The sequence below is a fragment of the Anomaloglossus baeobatrachus genome, chromosome 1, assembly GCF_048569485.1.
Source record: "Anomaloglossus baeobatrachus isolate aAnoBae1 chromosome 1, aAnoBae1.hap1, whole genome shotgun sequence".
NCBI lineage: Eukaryota > Metazoa > Chordata > Amphibia > Anura > Aromobatidae > Anomaloglossus > Anomaloglossus baeobatrachus.
In genome coordinates, this window is record NC_134353.1 from 324,370,749 (window position 1) to 324,389,411 (window position 18,663).

General features: G+C 45.7%; 1 protein-coding gene across 1 annotated transcript in view; it reads left to right on the top strand.

Annotated features, from left to right (window-relative positions):
* The first annotated feature begins 618 nt into the window (after positions 1 to 618).
* The window catches only part of LOC142292280 (transmembrane protease serine 11G-like), a 55,379-nt gene continuing 37,334 nt past the window's right edge, over positions 619 to 18,663 (top strand). The window contains exon 1 of the mRNA XM_075337522.1: positions 619 to 684. The gene's annotated coding sequence lies outside the window, so the exon portion shown is untranslated. The remainder of the gene's footprint in view (positions 685 to 18,663) is intronic.

Sequence of the window (18,663 nt, forward strand, 5' to 3'; positions counted from 1 at the left end):
TTCATAATTCTGGTATGTAGAAAAACTTCAACATACGTATCAGAATCAGTGATATGTGAAGGGATCCTAAGACTGAGCACAGAAAAGGTTTCCAGAACATATGTGCATTACAGGGACAACCTATTGATTTCATGCTAGAATACCCCATTGGTTTCAGCTGGTTGTTGGGAGTCTCAACCGTAGACACCCCGAGTCCAGCTTATCATAGCCAACTTTCTTAAAGTACTCTAAGGCAAAAATGGCTTTCGACATATGAAAAGCTTGATCAACTTAAAGTATTCATCTGTCAGAATAATAGCACTTGAACATTATGTGGACATGTTAATAATTTGCCAAGTCGTTGGATACACACATCTCATTACCATGTGTCCTAACACACCCTTCCAAGTAGTTTCTCCTGTTGCAACCAATTTAATTGAGGAAACAGGTACAACTTACTTGTTATTAATCCAATAGCACCTTCTGTCTCGTGTACTATCTTATATTATCAAAGTCACCTGCAGACTAGGACCAGTCAGACAAGTTTGAGGCTAAGCACATTTTTGTTCGCTTGTTTAAGGATTGTCCAACCCTTTGGCTCAGGACAGTTAAAGAACTTTCTTACACCAGTGTGAAACACTCGAGGCGGCATAATCATTACAGAGACGATTACATCGGAGGAGCAGGGAAACATACTTGTCTCAGGTAAATACTCTATTCATTCAAAAGGATTATATACCAAGCCAATAGAAAGACAGAACATCTTAAGCAACGCTAAAGCTAAAGTCTGTATGGATATCTTTATTCTGTATGGGATGTACACATCATCCTCATGACAACTTTCTTAAAGGTATTGAATGACGTTAGAACAGATATCGGAGTTATGCCATGATGTCTGATGTTTCACTACGCTGGGTACCTAATTGTCACTATATAACTGTACTGTGGTTAAAAAGAGAAATACTTCAATATAATAATAATGTAATTATGCTACACTGAACACTTCACTGTGGCATCTCTTTCAGGTCATACATTTTCAAGCAGTATTACATACCGATACTTTAAATGAAGGACAAATCATTTAATGGATGGGGTTTGAATGAGAAGAAAATGCTCCATATTAGTTCTAAAAGGAAAGCCTTAAGGCTATGTGTGCACGTTGCGTTAAGCTGCGAACCCTTCATTGATATAAAAAGGGGCTGTGCTAATCTGTTAATGCTCCATTACATACACAAATGTCATGGAATGCTTCATCAAAAGGCTTTTTGTTGTACATGTACATCATGGTATTCCACGGGCGCAGGAGATGATCAACAGTAGGAGCCTGGTGGTGATTGACAGCTGTGGTACAGCAACAATGGCTGGGACCTCAGAGATCAATATTGACTGAGGTATCTAAAATGCTTTACAGAGAAAAGGGGCTATGTCTGTAAACCCATTGGTGCCCTGTAATAGATGCAACAATAAAGGAGAAAATGCAAGACATGGCTACTACTGATAATGGAAACACAAGTTGTAGTCAATGTTCTGAAGCCACGCATTTCGATATTGAATTGGTGAATTCCTCAGGTCAAGAACTTTAGGATGAAGTGTTACCAGGACAGCTAGAAACCTAAGAAAGGACCTCCAATCCATCAGAAGATTTTTGGGGATTTTTGGTCAGCAATACATCAATATTGGTAAACCAAAATCAGAGGAACCTACTGAGAAAAACTATATTTGAAAATGTTACATTTCTTTTGTGTTTTCCATGTAATACTGACCAAAGAAGCAATCATCGATTCAAAAGCCCTATAAGTCGATGAAAAAATAATACAAAAAAAATAAACTAATCACCTTTGCTCCATTGAGATGGGGGGCATTATAGTTGCATGCACAAAATCAGAGTAGTTCCCAGCGGTTTATCACTAGCACTGGCATCATATCAATAGGTGATAAGTTGTTATGGTGTGGGCCAACCCTGTAAAATTTTAACTTAATTTACAGTATTTCATACAGGTTTATTTCTAAATGAGTGCAGTTATACAATGCTTGTTCCATTTGGTTCTACAATTATGGTAATGCAGACTTGTAGCTACTTTATTCTCACCCTACATAGAGAAGCATATTATCTAATAGATCTATATTAAACTGTTCTGGGAGGCTTGCAAAGCAGGTCCGTAATCTGTTCAATAAATACAGTAATGATAATCCTAACTGCAAAGTGAAAGTTTCACTTCTCTTAAGACCAGAGGTTATCTTTTTCTTATTTGAGATCACATATAACAGCACTCCAAACAGAAGATGTTACATACTGTATACCTGGTAGCCGTTTGGTCCCTATGTGCTATGCAATTTTATTAACACAATTGAAGGCTCTGTCTGGTAAGTACCAGGTTACTGCCCATCTACTAAGAGCATAAAACAGCTGAGCCTTTATTAATTGTAATTATGGTTTAATAGAAATAGACAAGGAAGTCTAGACAAATATAGCCACATCAATACAGTGTTTGTATCCTACAGATGAAAAATGTCATATTCAAAATATGTCACCCGGTTAAATCAGAAAACCGCAAATCCTGCTCTGATCATCCTACTACACAAAGGGCATTGTTCATAAGATTCTAAATGACAATCACATATTCATGTACCGAACATAAGTAATATCATCAGGACATATGGTACATAAATATGCACAAATGTTGTATTGTAAAGTGTTAGTAATGCTATCTGGACAGTTTGTCCAAAAATATACCCAAATGTGGTAAACATGTTAGTATGATAGTATTGTCATCAGGTCCAGAAGTATACCCAAATCCAAATGTGGTAAACTAGAAATGTTAGTTAGATCATCAGTACATATCGTCCATAAGTATACTCAAATGTTAGTAATTCCATCTGGACAGGTGGTCCAGAAGTGAAGATTTTCCTAAATCATCCCAGCTATATGCTTATCCAGCTTCTGCTTGAAGGTTTCCATTAATGGAAACTCCCCAGGTAGCCTGTTCCACTCTGACTGCCCTCACTGTCAGGTTTTTCCTAATGTCTAATCTGAATCTCCTTCTTTTTAATTTCATGCCATTGCTTATTTACTTCCTTGTGCTAACTAAATATTCCTAGTTCTTTTAGCTGGCCTTCATATGGCATGGTTCGCAGACCTTTTAACATTTTGGTTGCTCTTCTCTGGACTTGCTCCAATATATTGATGTCTTTCTTGAATTGGGGCACCCAGAACTTTACACAGTCCTCCAGGTAGGGTCTGACCAGGGAAGAGATTAGGAGAATAATTACCTCTCTTGATCTAGATTCAATGCTTGTCTTGATAGATCCCAGAATTTTGTTGACCTTTTTAGCTGCAGCACCGCACCACTGTTGACTCAAGTTGAATCTGGGATCTATTATTATTTCCAAGCCCTTTCCACCTGAGCTATCGCTTGGTTCTATTCCTTCCTTACTATATGTATGTGCTTTTTACATTTCTTTTATCCAGATGTAGGACTTTGTATTTGTCCCTGTTAAACACCATTCCGTTCTCCTCGGCCTATTGTTCGAATGTGTCTAGGTTATCTTAAATACTACTCTCTCTTCACCTATCCTATGCAAATTTTATGATTCTCCCAATAATTTCATTGTCCAGATCACTTATAAAGATATTAACCAGAGCCTTGCAGCACCCTCTTTTGACTTTTCCCCAGTTCGATGTGCAGCGATTTAGTATTACTTGTTGTGCCTGATCATTAAGGCTGTTTTGAATTCATCTAACTGATTTTTTTCGATTCCGTACTTCATTTTTTCAATGAGGATGTCATATGATACTTTATTGAATGCCTTACTGAGGTTAAGGCATACTATATCCATGACATTCCCCTGAGCCAACCATTCAGTGACTTTGTTATAGAAGGAAATCAGGTTTGTCTGACAAGATTTATTAGTCATAAAGCCGTGCTGGCTCTGGTTAATTAATGCCTACACATCCAGGTACCTAAGCAAATGTTCCAATTTGGTTGAATATTTTTCCTGCAATGGAGGTCAAGCTAACTGGCCTGTAATTCCCTGCATCCTTCTTTTTCCCTTTTTGTAGATAGGTACCACATTTGTCCTTTTCCAATATAGAGGGACCACTACTGTTTCCCATGACTTGTCTGTTTCCCATGACTTATTGAAGATTATGGAACGCGGAACTATTATTTCCTCTGCTATCTCTTTCAGGACTCTAGGATGTAAATGATCTGGTCCTGGGGACTTGGTTCCTTTAATTTGGCTAAGTGTTCTCCTATAAATCCTTTGCTTATTGTCCACTTAGATTCCTCCTGATCATCATTTATATCATGATTATTGTTGATGCTTGCATTAGTTTTTGATGAGAAGACAAATACGAAATACGAATTTAGTAGCTCCACCTGTTGTTCCACCTTGTTGACTGTTTCACCTTTTTCATTCTACAGGAGTCCAATGGTCTCCTTCACTTTTCTTTTTCTTTTAACATACACCCAAAATCATTTTACCTTACTCTTGGCCTCTTTTGCAAGATTCAATTCGTGTTGGGCCTTATCACCTTTGCTACTTGTCTTGCAGAGTCTGAAAACTGCATGTATTGTTTCCTAGGTATAATCCCCATCTTCTGCTTGTTTGTTTTTCTTTTTCCTTTTTAGCAGGTGATGTAATTTTTGGTCATTCATCCTGGTTTCTTTAGGGCTTTTCCCTTTTTCTTCCTTTAGGTATTGTTAGTTCTCGTGTATTAAGGATTTCCTTAAAGGGAACCTGTCAGCAGAAATTTTGCCCTAAACCTAAAAGTTTCCCCTTCTGCAGCTCCTGGGCTGCATTCTAGCAAGGTTCCTATAGTTATTCTGCCCCCTTTTAGATCAAAATAAATAGTTTATAAAGTGGTACCTTTCAGTTTGAAAATCTTGTTAATCGTACACGGGGAGCGACTGTCTGTTGTCCGTTACTGTCCCTCCTGCCGCTTTAGGCCGTCACCCAACGCTCATTTACATACCTCAGGACGCCGCCCAGTGCGTCCGATGTCTCGCGCATGTGCCGTGCCACTGTAGCAGGACTGTGCACAGTGGGACCGCTGGTGACATTGCGCAAGCACGAGATTATGGGCGGTGCTGTGATTTTCATCAGTAAGCTCCCGCCCATAATCTCATGCACGCGCTTTCCCCTCTGCCTCCACTGTTCTGCGCATGCCCTGACCAGATGATCGGTGGTGTCCTGCTCCGCTCCTCCCATCTATTTCCTGCTCCAGGGCTAGATGGGAAAGAGGTGACGTTGGGTCATCTGGCCAGGGCATGCGCAGAACGGTGGAGGCAGAGGGGAAAGTGCGGGGACGAGATTATGGGCGGGAGCTTGCTGATGAATATCACAGTGCCGCCCATAATCTCGTGCTTGCGCAACGTCACCAGCGGTCCCACTGTGCACAGTCCCGCTACAGTGGCACGGCGCATGCGCGAGACATCGGACGCACTGGGCGGCGTCCTGAGGTATGTAAATGAGGGTTGGGGGATGGTCTAAAGCGGCAGGAGGGACAGTAACGGACAACAGACAGTCTGCCCCCGTGTACGATTAACAAGATTTTCAAACTGAAAGGTACCACTTTATAAACTATTTATTTTGATCTAAAAGGGGGCAGAATAACTATAGGCACCTTGCTAGAATGCAGCCCAGGAGCTGCAGATGGGGAAACTTTTAGGTTTAGGGCAAAATTTCTGCTGACAGGTTTACTTTAAGGAAGATTTCCCATCCATTGTGTGCAGTTTTGTGCTGAAGAATTATGTGCCATGGACGTCTACAAACCTTTGCCTTTAGGCCTGTGAAGTCTGCTCTGCTAAAGTCAAGCCATGAAGTTTGTGTCTTCTCAGATTTTCCTCCTCTTGCAAGGTTAGTATGTAGTGATGAGCGAGTACTAAAAAGCTCGGGTGCTCGAAGCTCGGGCCGAGCCTCCCAAGATACTCGTGTACTCGGCCCGAGCAACGAGCCCAATGTTATCCTATGGGAGACCCGAGTATTTTTGTGAAATGACCTCCCGGCAGCATGGAGAAACCCTAAAAATGTCACAAAAGTCTCAGAAGAGTGCTCAAATGACATGGCAACAGCATGGGGAAGACCCCTTGAAGCATTTATCACTCAAAAGTCACAGCTGTGAACAATTTTGTCCGCGTTTTACGCCATTTTTACGGACTCACCAGAAAACCTTCCAAAATGACCCCAAAATGATTTTTCATGGCGGAAATGTTAAGGGCACATACCCAATAGTGAGATAGATCTGGTGTATGTTACTTTTTGAGATCAATACATGAAAGATTTTACGTGAAAACATTGTGTGGCACTCCGATGTCCCTGAGAAGAGACGTACATGAAGGCCTCTTGAGTCTAATGTGCCCATTTTGAGGAAGTGAGTCTTTGTAGTATTTTCCTTTGCCAGGGCAGTCCTAAATTGTGAGGTTCACCAATGCCCCTGCATACAGACGTGCATGAGGGCCTCAAAACATTAAGTGTCCATTGTCAGGAAGTGGGTGTATTATAGTATAGCCCTTAGGCAGGGCAGCCAAAAATTGGGAGGCTCCACATTGTCCCTGGGTAGAGACGTGCATGATGGCCTTTAAACCTGAAGTGCCCATTGTAAGGAAGTGGGTCTATTTCAGTATAGCCCTTTGCCAGGGCAGCCAAAAATTGGGAGGCTCCACATTGTCCCTGGGTAGAGACGTGCATGAGGGCCTCAAAACATTAAGTGTCCATTGTCAGGAAGTGGGTGTATTATAGTATAGCCCTTAGGCAGGGCAGCCAAAAATTGGGAGGCTCCACATTGTCCCTGGGTAGAGACGTGCATGATGGCCTTTAAACCTGAAGTGCCCATTGTAAGGAAGTGGGTCTATTTCAGTATAGCCCTTTGCCAGGGCAGCCAAAAATTGGGAGGCTCCACATTGTCCCTGGGTAGAGACGTGCATGAGGGCCTCAAAACATTAAGTGTCCATTGTCAGGAAGTGGGTGTATTATAGTATAGCCCTTAGGCAGGGCAGCCAAAAATTGGGAGGCTCCACATTGTCCCTGGGTAGAGACGTGCATGATGGCCTTTAAACCTGAAGTGCCCATTGTAAGGAAGTGGGTCTATTTCAGTATAGCCCTTTGCCAGGGCAGCCAAAAATTGGGAGGCTCCACATTGTCCCTGGGTAGAGACGTGCATGAGGGCCTCAAAACATTAAGTGTCCATTGTCAGGAAGTGGGTGTATTATAGTATAGCCCTTAGGCAGGGCAGCCAAAAATTGGGAGGCTCCACATTGTCCCTGGGTAGAGACGTGCATGATGGCCTTTAAACCTGAAGTGCCCATTGTAAGGAAGTGGGTCTATTTCAGTATAGCCCTTTGCCAGGGCAGCCAAAAATTGGGAGGCTCCACATTGTCCCTGGGTAGAGACGTGCATGAGGGCCTCAAAACATTAAGTGTCCATTGTCAGGAAGTGGGTGTATTATAGTATAGCCCTTAGGCAGGGCAGCCAAAAATTGGGAGGCTCCACATTGTCCCTGGGTAGAGACGTGCATGATGGCCTTTAAACCTGAAGTGCCCATTGTAAGGAAGTGGGTCTATTTCAGTATAGCCCTTTGCCAGGGCAGCCAAAAATTGGGAGGCTCCACATTGTCCCTGGGTAGAGACGTGCATGAGGGCCTCAAAACATTAAGTGTCCATTTTAAGGAAGTGGGTGTATTTCAGTATAGCCCTTAGGCAGGGCAGCCAAAAATTGGGAGGCTCCACGTTGTCCCTGGGTAGAGACGTGCATGAGGGCCTCAAAACATTGTTCCCATTGCAAAGGAGCGGGTCTCCTGTCGTTGTAATGTCCATTCTGCAAAGAATGGGCGAAAAAATTTACCACTGGGGGTATACCTGAAACAAAGACCTAACTATTGTAACGGTCATCATGATGGCGCATGAGGAGAAGGAGGAGCAGTCCAGCGATTATCCAAAGTCGAGAAGTGTACCCATGGGTGAGTGGAGGTACATGGCAAACTTTAAATTCCGCTCTCATTTGCTGGTGGTGTGGTGAAGTCTGGCCCAATCCAACCCTTGTTCATCTTTATCAGAGTCAGCCTGTCAGCATTTTCAGTTGACAGGCGGGTGCGTTTATCTGTAATGATTCCACCTGCGGCACTAAAAACACGCTCTGACAAAACGCTAGCAGCAGGGCAGGCCAGGACTTCCAAGGCGTAGAGAGCCAATTCATGCCACGTGTCCAGCTTGGATACCCAATAATTGTAAGGCACAGAGGAATGTCGGAGTACAGTTGTTCGATCTGCAAGGTACTCCTTCAGCATCTGGGCAAACTTAGGATTTCTTGTGGCACTACCCCGCACCTCAGGGGCTGTGGTACGTGAGGGGCTGAGAAAACTGTCCCACATCTTAAAGACTGTTCCCCTACCTCTGGCGGATTGGACTTGTGCCTCTCTCGGCTGTACGCCTCGGTTGTCCACTGATTCCTGACCTATGCCGCTAGCGTTTTGTGAGGGGAATGCTTTGCCTACTTCCGTGAGTATGGCCTTCCGAAACTGCTGCATTTTGGTTGACCTCTCATCCACGGGAATAAGAGACAAAAAGTTCTCCTTGTAGCGTGGGTCTAACAGTGTTACCAACCAGTAATGATTGTCGGCCAAGATGTTCTTAACGCGAGGGTCACGAGACAGGCAGCTTACCATAAAGTCAGCCATGTGCGCCAGACTCTTAACAGCCAGGACTTCAGTAGCCTGACCAACAAGATGACTGAACATGCTGTCCTCCTCCTCCTCCTCCTCCTCCTCCTCCTCATCTACCCTGTCCTCTGGCCAGCCACGCTGAATCGAGGACATGACTGGTGTGCATGTCATATCCTCAATTTGGCCGGAGAGTTGCTCCATGTCTTCATCCTCCTCCTCGTCATAGTCCTCCACTGCACGTTGTGATGAGACGAGGCTGGGCTGTGTGTTATCACCCACACCCACTACTGTTTCTTGCTGCAACTCATCGCGCTCCGCCTGCAATGCATCATGTTTGTTTTTCAAAAGGGACCGTTTTAGAAGGCAGAGTAGCGGTATGGTGACGCTAATAATGGCGTCATCACCACTCACCATCTTGGTGGAGTCCTCAAAGTTTTGGAGGATGGTACATAGGTCTGACATCCATCTCCACTCCTCAGGTGTTATGTGTGGAGTTTGACCCATTTCCCGACGGCTTAGGTGATGCAGGTACTCAACAACTGCCCTCTTCTGCTCACATATCCTGACCAACATGTGCAGAGTTGAATTCCAACGCGTGGGGACATCACACACCAGTCTGTGAGCCGGAAGATGCAAACGGCGCTGAAAGCCGGCAAGGCCGGCTGAAGCAGTAGGTGACTTTCGAAAATGTGCAGACAGGCGGCGAACTTTTACCAGCAGATCAGACAGCTCTGGGTATGACTTTATAAACCGCTGAACCACGAGGTTGAGCACATGGGCCACGCATGGAACATGTGTCAGCTGGCCTCGCCTCAAAGCCGCCACCAGGTTCCGGCCATTGTCACAAACGACCTTTCCTGGCTTTAGGTTCAGAGGTGTGAGCCAGTGATCTGCCTGCTGTTTCAGAGCTGTCCACAGCTCTTCTGCATTGTGGGGTTTGTCACCTATGCAGATTAGCTTCAGCACAGCCTGTTGCCGCTTCGCCGAGGCAGTGCTGCAGTGCTTCCAGCTTGTGACTGGTGTGGAGGGCACAGTGGATGAGGATGCGCAGGAGGAGGAGGAGGCTGAAGAGCATGACATTCCGGAGCTGTAGAGTGTGGGTGAAACACTGACTGAGGTAGGGCCTGCAAACCTTGGTGTGGGAAGGACGTGTTCCGTCCCTCGCTCAGACTGGGTCCCAGCTTCCACAATATTAACCCAGTGTGCCGTCAACGAGATGTAGCGGCCTTGCCCACAAGCACTTGTCCACGTGTCTGTGGTTAGGTGGACTTTGGGTGAAACAGCGTTGTTCAGGGCACGTGTGATGTTTTGTGACACGTGGTTATGCAACGCGGGGACGGCACACCGGGAGAAATAGTGGCGGCTGGGGACCGAGTAACGTGGGACAGCTGCCGCCATCAGGTCACGGAATGCTTCTGTCTCCACCAGCCTAAAAGGCAACATTTCCAGCGCAAGCAGTCGCGAAATGTTAGCATTTAGAACTGTGGCATGTGGGGTGTTGGCAGTGTATTTGCGCCTGCGTTCAAAGGTTTGCTGAATGGATAACTGAACGCTGCGCTGGGACAAGGACGTGCTTGATGATGGTGTTCTTTCTGCGTAGGCAACTGCAGGTGCAGGAGTGGAGGAGGCTTGTTCGCAGGCAGCATGGACAGAGGATTGGCTCGCATGCACAACCAGCGAAGACGTAGCAGTGACATCAGCAAGCACTGCTCCTCGACTCTGTTGTACTTCCCACAAAGTCGGGTGCTTGGCTGACATGTGCCTGATCATGCTGGTGGTGGTCAGGCTGCTAGTTTTGGTACCCCTGCTGATGCTGGCACGGCAGGTGTTGCAAATGGCCTTTTTTGAATCATCTGGATCCAACTTAAAAAACTGCCAGACTCGTGAAGACCTAACATTTGTACAGGCACCTTGTGTCGTCGTGTTGTTACGGGGAACGGTTGCCTGACTTCTGCCTGGGACCACCACCCTGCTTCTTACTGCCTGTTGTGATGCTACGCCTCCCTCCCCCTGTGCACTGCTGTCCTCGCTCTGCATATCCTCCTGCCAGGTTGGGTCAGTTACTGGATCATCCACCACGTCGTCTTCCTCTTCCGCACCCTGCTCCTCCTCCTGACTTGCTGACAATTGTGTCTCATCATCGTCCACCACTTGTTGAGACACGTTGCCAACTTCGTGAGAACGTGGCTGCTCAAATATTTGGCTATCTGTACAGACGATCTCCTCATGACCCACTTCAATATGAGCTGGCGAGAGGCCAGAATGTGTGAATGGAAACGTGAACAGCTCTTCCGAGTGTCCAAGTGTGGGATCATTAATGTCCGAGGAGGACGTGTACTCAGCCTGGTGGTAGGAAGGAGGATCAGGTTCAGAAATGTGCGGTGCAGTATCACGGCTACTGACACTTGACCGTGTGGAAGACAGAGTGTTTGTGGTGGTGCCAATCTGACTGGAAGCATTATCCGCTATCCAACTAACAACCTGTTGACACTGGTCTTGGTTCAAGAGCGGTGTACTGCTGCGGTCCCCAAGAATTTGGGACAGGACGTGCGAGCGACTAGATGTGGCCCTTTGTTGTGGCGAAATTAGAGCTTGCCCACGACCTCGGCCTCTGCCTGCACCACCATCACGTCCACTTCCTTGTTCCTTGCCAATGCCCTTGCGCATTTTGCAATGCTGTGCACTGCTGACGTGTATATTCACTACTTGTGCGTTATATCAAAGTTTCTGGAAATTGCACACCAGTGCACCTGTACGCTGCCACCAACAGGCACACACGTGCGGTTTTAAAAACCAAGCACGGACGCAATAATAACCTAACACAGGTTTTAGGAGCAAAAATTAAGAACTCTGACACTATCAGCCACTGCTGACTGACGTGTATTATACACTACACTTGTGCGTTATATAATAGTTTGGTAAACGCACACCAGTGCACCTGTACGCTGCCACCAACAGGCACACACGTGCGGTTTTAAAAACCAAGCACGGACGCAATAATAACCTAACACAGGTTTTAGGAGCAAAAATTAAGAACTCTGACACTATCAGCCACTGCTGACTGACGTGTATTATACACTACACTTGTGCGTTATATAATAGTTTGGTAAACGCACACCAGTGCACCTGTACGCTGCCACCAACAGGCACACACGTGCGGTTTTAAAAACCAAGCACGGACGCAATAATAACCTAACACAGGTTTTAGGAGCAAAAATTAAGAACTCTGACACTATCAGCCACTGCTGACTGACGTGTATTATACACTACACTTGTGCGTTATATAATAGTTTGGTAAACGCACACCAGTGCACCTGTACGCTGCCACCAACAGGCACACACGTGCGGTTTTAAAAACCAAGCACGGACGCAATAATAACCTAACACAGGTTTTAGGAGCAAAAATTAAGAACTCTGACACTATCAGCCACTGCTGACTGACGTGTATTATACACTACACTTGTGCGTTATATAATAGTTTGGTAAACGCACACCAGTGCACCTGTACGCTGCCACCAACAGGCACACACGTGCGGTTTTAAAAACCAAGCACGGACGCAATAATAACCTAACACAGGTTTTAGGAGCAAAAATTAAGAACTCTGACACTATCAGCCACTGCTGACTGACGTGTATTATACACTACACTTGTGCGTTATATAATAGTTTGGTAAACGCACACCAGTGCACCTGTACGCTGCCACCAACAGGCACACACGTGCGGTTTTAAAAACCAAGCACGGACGCAATAATAACCTAACACAGGTTTTAGGAGCAAAAATTAAGAACTCTGACACTATCAGCCACTGCTGACTGACGTGTATTATACACTACACTTGTGCGTTATATAATAGTTTGGTAAACGCACACCAGTGCACCTGTACGCTGCCACCAACAGGCACACACGTGCGGTTTTAAAAACCAAGCACGGACGCAATAATAACCTAACACAGGTTTTAGGAGCAAAAATTAAGAACTCTGACACTATCAGCCACTGCTGACTGACGTGTATTATACACTACACTTGTGCGTTATATAATAGTTTGGTAAACGCACACCAGTGCACCTGTACGCTGCCACCAACAGGCACACACGTGCGGTTTTAAAAACCAAGCACGGACGCAATAATAACCTAACACAGGTTTTAGGAGCAAAAATTAAGAACTCTGACACTATCAGCCACTGCTGACTGACGTGTATTATACACTACACTTGTGCGTTATATAATAGTTTGGTAAACGCACACCAGTGCACCTGTACGCTGCCACCAACAGGCACACACGTGCGGTTTTAAAAACCAAGCACGGACGCAATAATAACCTAACACAGGTTTTAGGAGCAAAAATTAAGAACTCTGACACTATCAGCCACTGCTGACTGACGTGTATTATACACTACACTTGTGCGTTATATAATAGTTTGGTAAACGCACACCAGTGCACCTGTACGCTGCCACCAACAGGCACACACGTGCGGTTTTAAAAACCAAGCACGGACGCAATAATAACCTAACACAGGTTTTAGGAGCAAAAATTAAGAACTCTGACACTATCAGCCACTGCTGACTGACGTGTATTATACACTACACTTGTGCGTTATATAATAGTTTGGTAAACGCACACCAGTGCACCTGTACGCTGCCACCAACAGGCACACACGTGCGGTTTTAAAAACCAAGCACGGACGCAATAATAACCTACTAACAGGTTTTTTTGGGGAGCGACAATTACAGTACAGACAAGTCAGACACTATCTGGACTGTTTTACACTGTGTACACCAGCCCCAGATATGAAGGCTGGTATACGGTCACCACTACCCTGCCTGCCTGCCTGCCTGTATACTGCTACAATAGTCCTGACAAGGACTCTTTTGGTCACTAGCCTGTATTCAGACCTGGCTATACCCTGCCTGTATATAGCAACAATAGTCCTGAGAAGGACTCTGCTACTGTACTCCGACCTGGCTATACCCTGCCTGCCTGTATACAACTAGAATAGTCCTGAGAAGGACTTTTGGTCACACTGTTTGCAGCCCTGCAACTGAAAAAGCTATAAAGGGCCGCAAAGCTTTCCCTGAATCAGCGACACTCTCCCTACACTCACTGTCAGAATAGCTGTGAGCAGAGCACAGCGCGCCGGCCGATATAAAGGCTCGGTGACGCTGTGCAGGCCGGCCAATCACTGCAATTCCACAACTAACAGGGCTGTGGCATTGCAGTGGTCTGCCAGCCAATCCCTGCATGAGGGCTGGCTCTCAAAAGAGCGCCAACATGCAGAAATGAAGACCACGAGTAAAGCACGAGTATCGCGAGATTACTCGGTCCCCGCCGAGCAGCCCGAGTACAGTGATACTCGTGCGAGTACCGAGTAGTGACAAGCATGCTCGCTCATCACTATTAGTATGATCACTGAGTCCCAGTGTCCCTGTCACCCTTAGTCCCTTAAACATATCCTCTTTGTTGGTTGGGAGTAGATCCAAGATGGCTGTTCCCTTTGTATTTTCTTCTACCAGTTTGGAGATGAAGTTGTCTGCAAGGCAGGATTAAAATTGGATGGAGCCTTTACTCTTACCTGCGAAGGTTTTCCAATGAATGTCTAGGTAGTTGAAATCTCCCATGAACACTCTTTTATGTTTTTTGAGAACGTGGCTATTTGGTGTGAAAAAAATCATCCATAGCCTCTGTTTGATATGGTGGTCTATAATTAATGACTATTATGATGTCCTTACCATTTTTTTCTTCATGAATTCTTACTAAAATATTTTCTAAGGCCTCCTTGACACATCTGTGCAAAACACAAACATTTTGCACTGTCCGTGGTGAAGGTGCGTATGTGTGCGTGTATGTGTGTGTTCCGTGTGCTATCCATGTGACATTCGGATAGCACACGGACATCATCTGGTATACTTACCTGTTTCCTACACTGCTGTCTCAGGCACTGCTTTTACGTCCGGGTCTGCAATCAGTGCAGTGAATATGCATGAGCTTAATGAGCAGGCCCAGAAGCAACAGCAGAAGCAGAGATAGCAGCAGCGGAGATAGGTAAGTATAAAAAATTCTTTATTTTTATGTCACCTGTGTTTTCTCTGGTACATGTCACACAGATCACATTAGTGTGTAGTCCGTGTGACATCCATGCTGCCTGCAGAAAACAGACATATCACCGCATGGCGCACAGGGACACACGTGCTCCACACATACACACGGTTCGTGTGAAAACACGTATGTGTGACCAAGCCCATGGAATTGAATGGGTCTCTGTGAGTCCGTGTCCCCAGTACATGTGAAAAGAGACGTCATTCGTATCAAAGACACGGATATGTGAAGGAATCCTAATAGATTCTCATTTTCTGAAACTTTCTGAAACTGTTATCAGCAAGTACCCGCCCATAATCTCGTGAGCGCGCAAACCTCTCCAGCGGTCACACTGTGCTCAGTGTAGATGCTAGACTGTATGGGCTGCTTCCAGGGATGACGTCCCTTTGTCACGTGATAGTATTTTGAACACGCCCCTATCACGTGACAAAGGGACGTCATCCCTGGAAGCAGCCCATACAGTCTAGCATCTACACTGAGCACAGTGTGACCGCTGGAGAGGTTTGCGCGCTCACGAGATTATGGGCGGATACTTGCTGATAACAGTCACAGCCCCGCCCATAATCACTTGCCTGCGCACACGTCACCAGCAGTCACAGTGCTCAGTCCCGTGAGACTGGCACTGGGCATGCGCGGGGATGGCTGGAGCAGTGGGCGGCGTCCAAAAGTATGGAAATCAGCGATGGGGGCGGCATACAGGACCAGGGGGCAGAATAACGGCCATCAGGCTGCCCGCCCCCGTGTCACATTTATAGAATCCGAAGCCAAAAAGGTACCTCTTTATAAACTCTTTTTTTTGGTCAGAAAGGGGGCACAATAATAACAGGGACCTTTCTAGAATGCAGCCCAGGAGCTGCAGAGGGGGAATCTGTTAGGTTTTAGGGGAAATTTCTGCTGACAGGTTCCCTTTAAAGCCCTCCTCATGAGTGTGGCAAGTCTGGCAAGTCAAATATGTGTTTTACAGGTTTTGTGAAGTTTAACCTGACTCTAGCGAGGAGTCCATTGTAGAGATCATTCACTCCATGGTCAAAAAATGCTTGCTGTCTGCACCATCGTCGTAACCAGTTCTTCACTTCAAGTATCCTATTCCATCTCCTGATGTCATGACCATTAACTGGGAGGACTGATGATGAAACTACCCTTACATCCAGTTCCTTCTCTTTCTTTCCCAGATTTGAAAAGTTTTTGCAGATCGTTGGTAGGTAATTTTTTTGCTGTGTTATTTGTGCTTACTTGTATCAGTAGGAATGAGGAGTTGTCCTTGGAACTTAAGAGGTTTTGTATCCTGTATGTTCCATCATTGAATTTTGCTCCTGTGAGGCAACATACTTCATATGAAAATAAGTCCGGCTTGCAGAAAGCTGCCTTAGTGCCTCTTAGGCTTGTGACTAGTTGCAGGTGTGTTAGTTCCCCTGACTAGTGGCCTTTTTTCATGCCGCTGTGGGCTTGATAACATGATTTCCATGAGCTGGCGTCACCGCCAGCTCTTTGAAATTGCGCGGCTCATTTCAGTCCCATCAGTGTACCTTTGAAGCCAGGTAGATGCTTTCTGTTTAGACAGGGCCATGTCTACCATTATGTAGCATCCCCTCTTCTTTTTACAACAGTCTGTAAGCATCTGGGAATTGAGGAGACCAGTTGCTGGAGTTGTCCTATTCTTCTCTAACGTAGGATTCTATCTGCTCAGGAGTCCAAGGTCACCTCTGCTGAATTTTTCCTTTCATAATGACTGAAATGTTTTCTATCAGTGAAAATTCAGGACTCCAGATGGCCGGTTTATCACCTGAACTCTAATTCAAAGCAACGTTTTGTGATGGGTGCAGTATGTGCTTCACCATTGTCTTGCTGAAATGTGCAAGGCCTTCCCTGAAATAGACATTGTCTAGATGGGAGCATATGTTGTTCTAAAATTCTATATAATGCTCTGCATTGATAGTTTCTTTTAAGATGTGTAAGCTGCCTATGCCATAGGCACTAATACAATCCCATACCATGAGAGATGGAGGCTTTTGAACTATGCACTGATAACAAGGTTGATTCCGCAGGACAAGGCATCGATAATTTCCATAAAAAATTTAACATTTTGATTAATCTGATCACAGTAGTGATCACAATAGTTTTCTATTTTAAATGAGCTTTGACTTAGAGAAGATAGTAGCGTTTCTGAATTGTGTTCATATATCACTTCTTTGCATGACTAAGCTATAACTTGCATTTGTGGATTGTACAGTGACCTGTGTTCACAGACAATAATTTCTGGAAATATTCCTAAGCCCATGCAATGATTTACACTTCTGAATCATGCCTGTTGGTCCTCAAACTGTAACTCAAGAACCACATGTGGTTCACGGGCTCATGATGTGTGGCTCATAGCCGTCTGCCAGCTTGGTGCATTAGCACCAGGTGTACAGCTATTAAGAGCAGATCTCTAGATGGTGACTTTTGCGTGTTGCCCTGCATAGAAGAGCAGATGTGAATATGGGTAATATAGGAAAGCCTGGTACTTGAGATTCTGCCTTGGTGTGATTTCAGTGGAAAAAACTTTGGCTGCTATTATACCGGTAATGTGGGCTATCGGTGTCACTACTGTGAATGGGGCAGGTGCTTTCATAGCTGAATGTGTCTCTCAAAGTCAGAAAGGTTGGGAGCCTCTACAGTATAGACTGTCAGTCCTGTCCCTTGTGAATATTGCTTTTTCCAGAATCTCTGAATCTTTGGATGATATTATGCACTGTAGATGGTGGATTTTCAATGTCTTTTCAATTATAAGTTTAGGAATATTTTTCTGAAATTGTTCTACAATTTTTAGATGCAGCTGTTCACAGATTGGTGACCCTCTCACCATCTTTGCTTCTGAGAGACCTTCCATCTGTTTTTCTTCAGTAGCACTTACTTTTCCAGACTTTTTTCTTTAACCCTGTCTCCGCTTTTTTGAGATACAGCAAAGAGACCATGTGAAGCCCCACAGGTGTTGTGTCGGTGCATTACCTTCAGGGACTCCACGTGGAGGAACAGTCTGGTCACAGGTAGGGAACCTTCTCTTTAAGATTTTCGTGATGCCACTCTCGGTATTGCGGTCAAGGTGACCGCCACTGGAGATTAAGGGGTGCCTGGGGCTGATGGTGGGTGCAGTCAGTTGTAGTGGCCTCCCGAGAGTGAGGCAAGCCCCAGGGCCCTGTGTGTGTGGAACCACAAGGCGCAGAATGACTCAAACACAGTCCAGGCAGTCTTTCAGGGTTTTTACTCACAGTTGATGGCAGGGTGAGTAACCCGGGTGTAGCTGGGATGAACCAGGCTGGAATCAGGTATCCTTCCGGCTGGCTGATGAGGGTAACTACCAACTCGCCTTCCTAGCCGTGTGTTTTGGGGTGACCCCTACTTGAAGTCCTGCTGGGGTCGCCCAGGGAAGTTGCTGATGCCTCTCTCCCCTTCTTTTGGCCCGTTTGCTTGTAGCCTGGACCAGGTCACTCCGACTGCTTGTGTGGCGCCCCTGAGGCTTCCGTCGCCACAGGAACATTGCATTCCATCCAGCGGTGTGATATCCCATCCTGGGTATGGAAAGGAGTGAACGCCAGTCCACAGGCAAATCTGCACTACACCCATTGTTAGGTACACACAGGGAACAGGGACAGTGGCAGCAACCCTCCCATGCTGCATGCTGGGAGGGGCCGTAAGACCCATCCCTGCTCCCATAGGGTGGTAGCTTAGCAACTGGGTGGGTGGGATGAGCCAGCCTAGTGTAGAGTAGACAAGGAAGGTCAAGTTTAGTCAGTTGAAGTTAGAGAGAGAGACGAAGTGGAAGTGGAAGTGGAAGTGGAAGGAGAAGGAAGGAGTTCTGCGGGAGGCAGAAGAGTGAGAAGAGTAGTGCTCTAGTCAGTCAGGAGCAAGAGAAGAAAGTGACGCTTCCTGGTGAAGACCCTGGGACTCAGA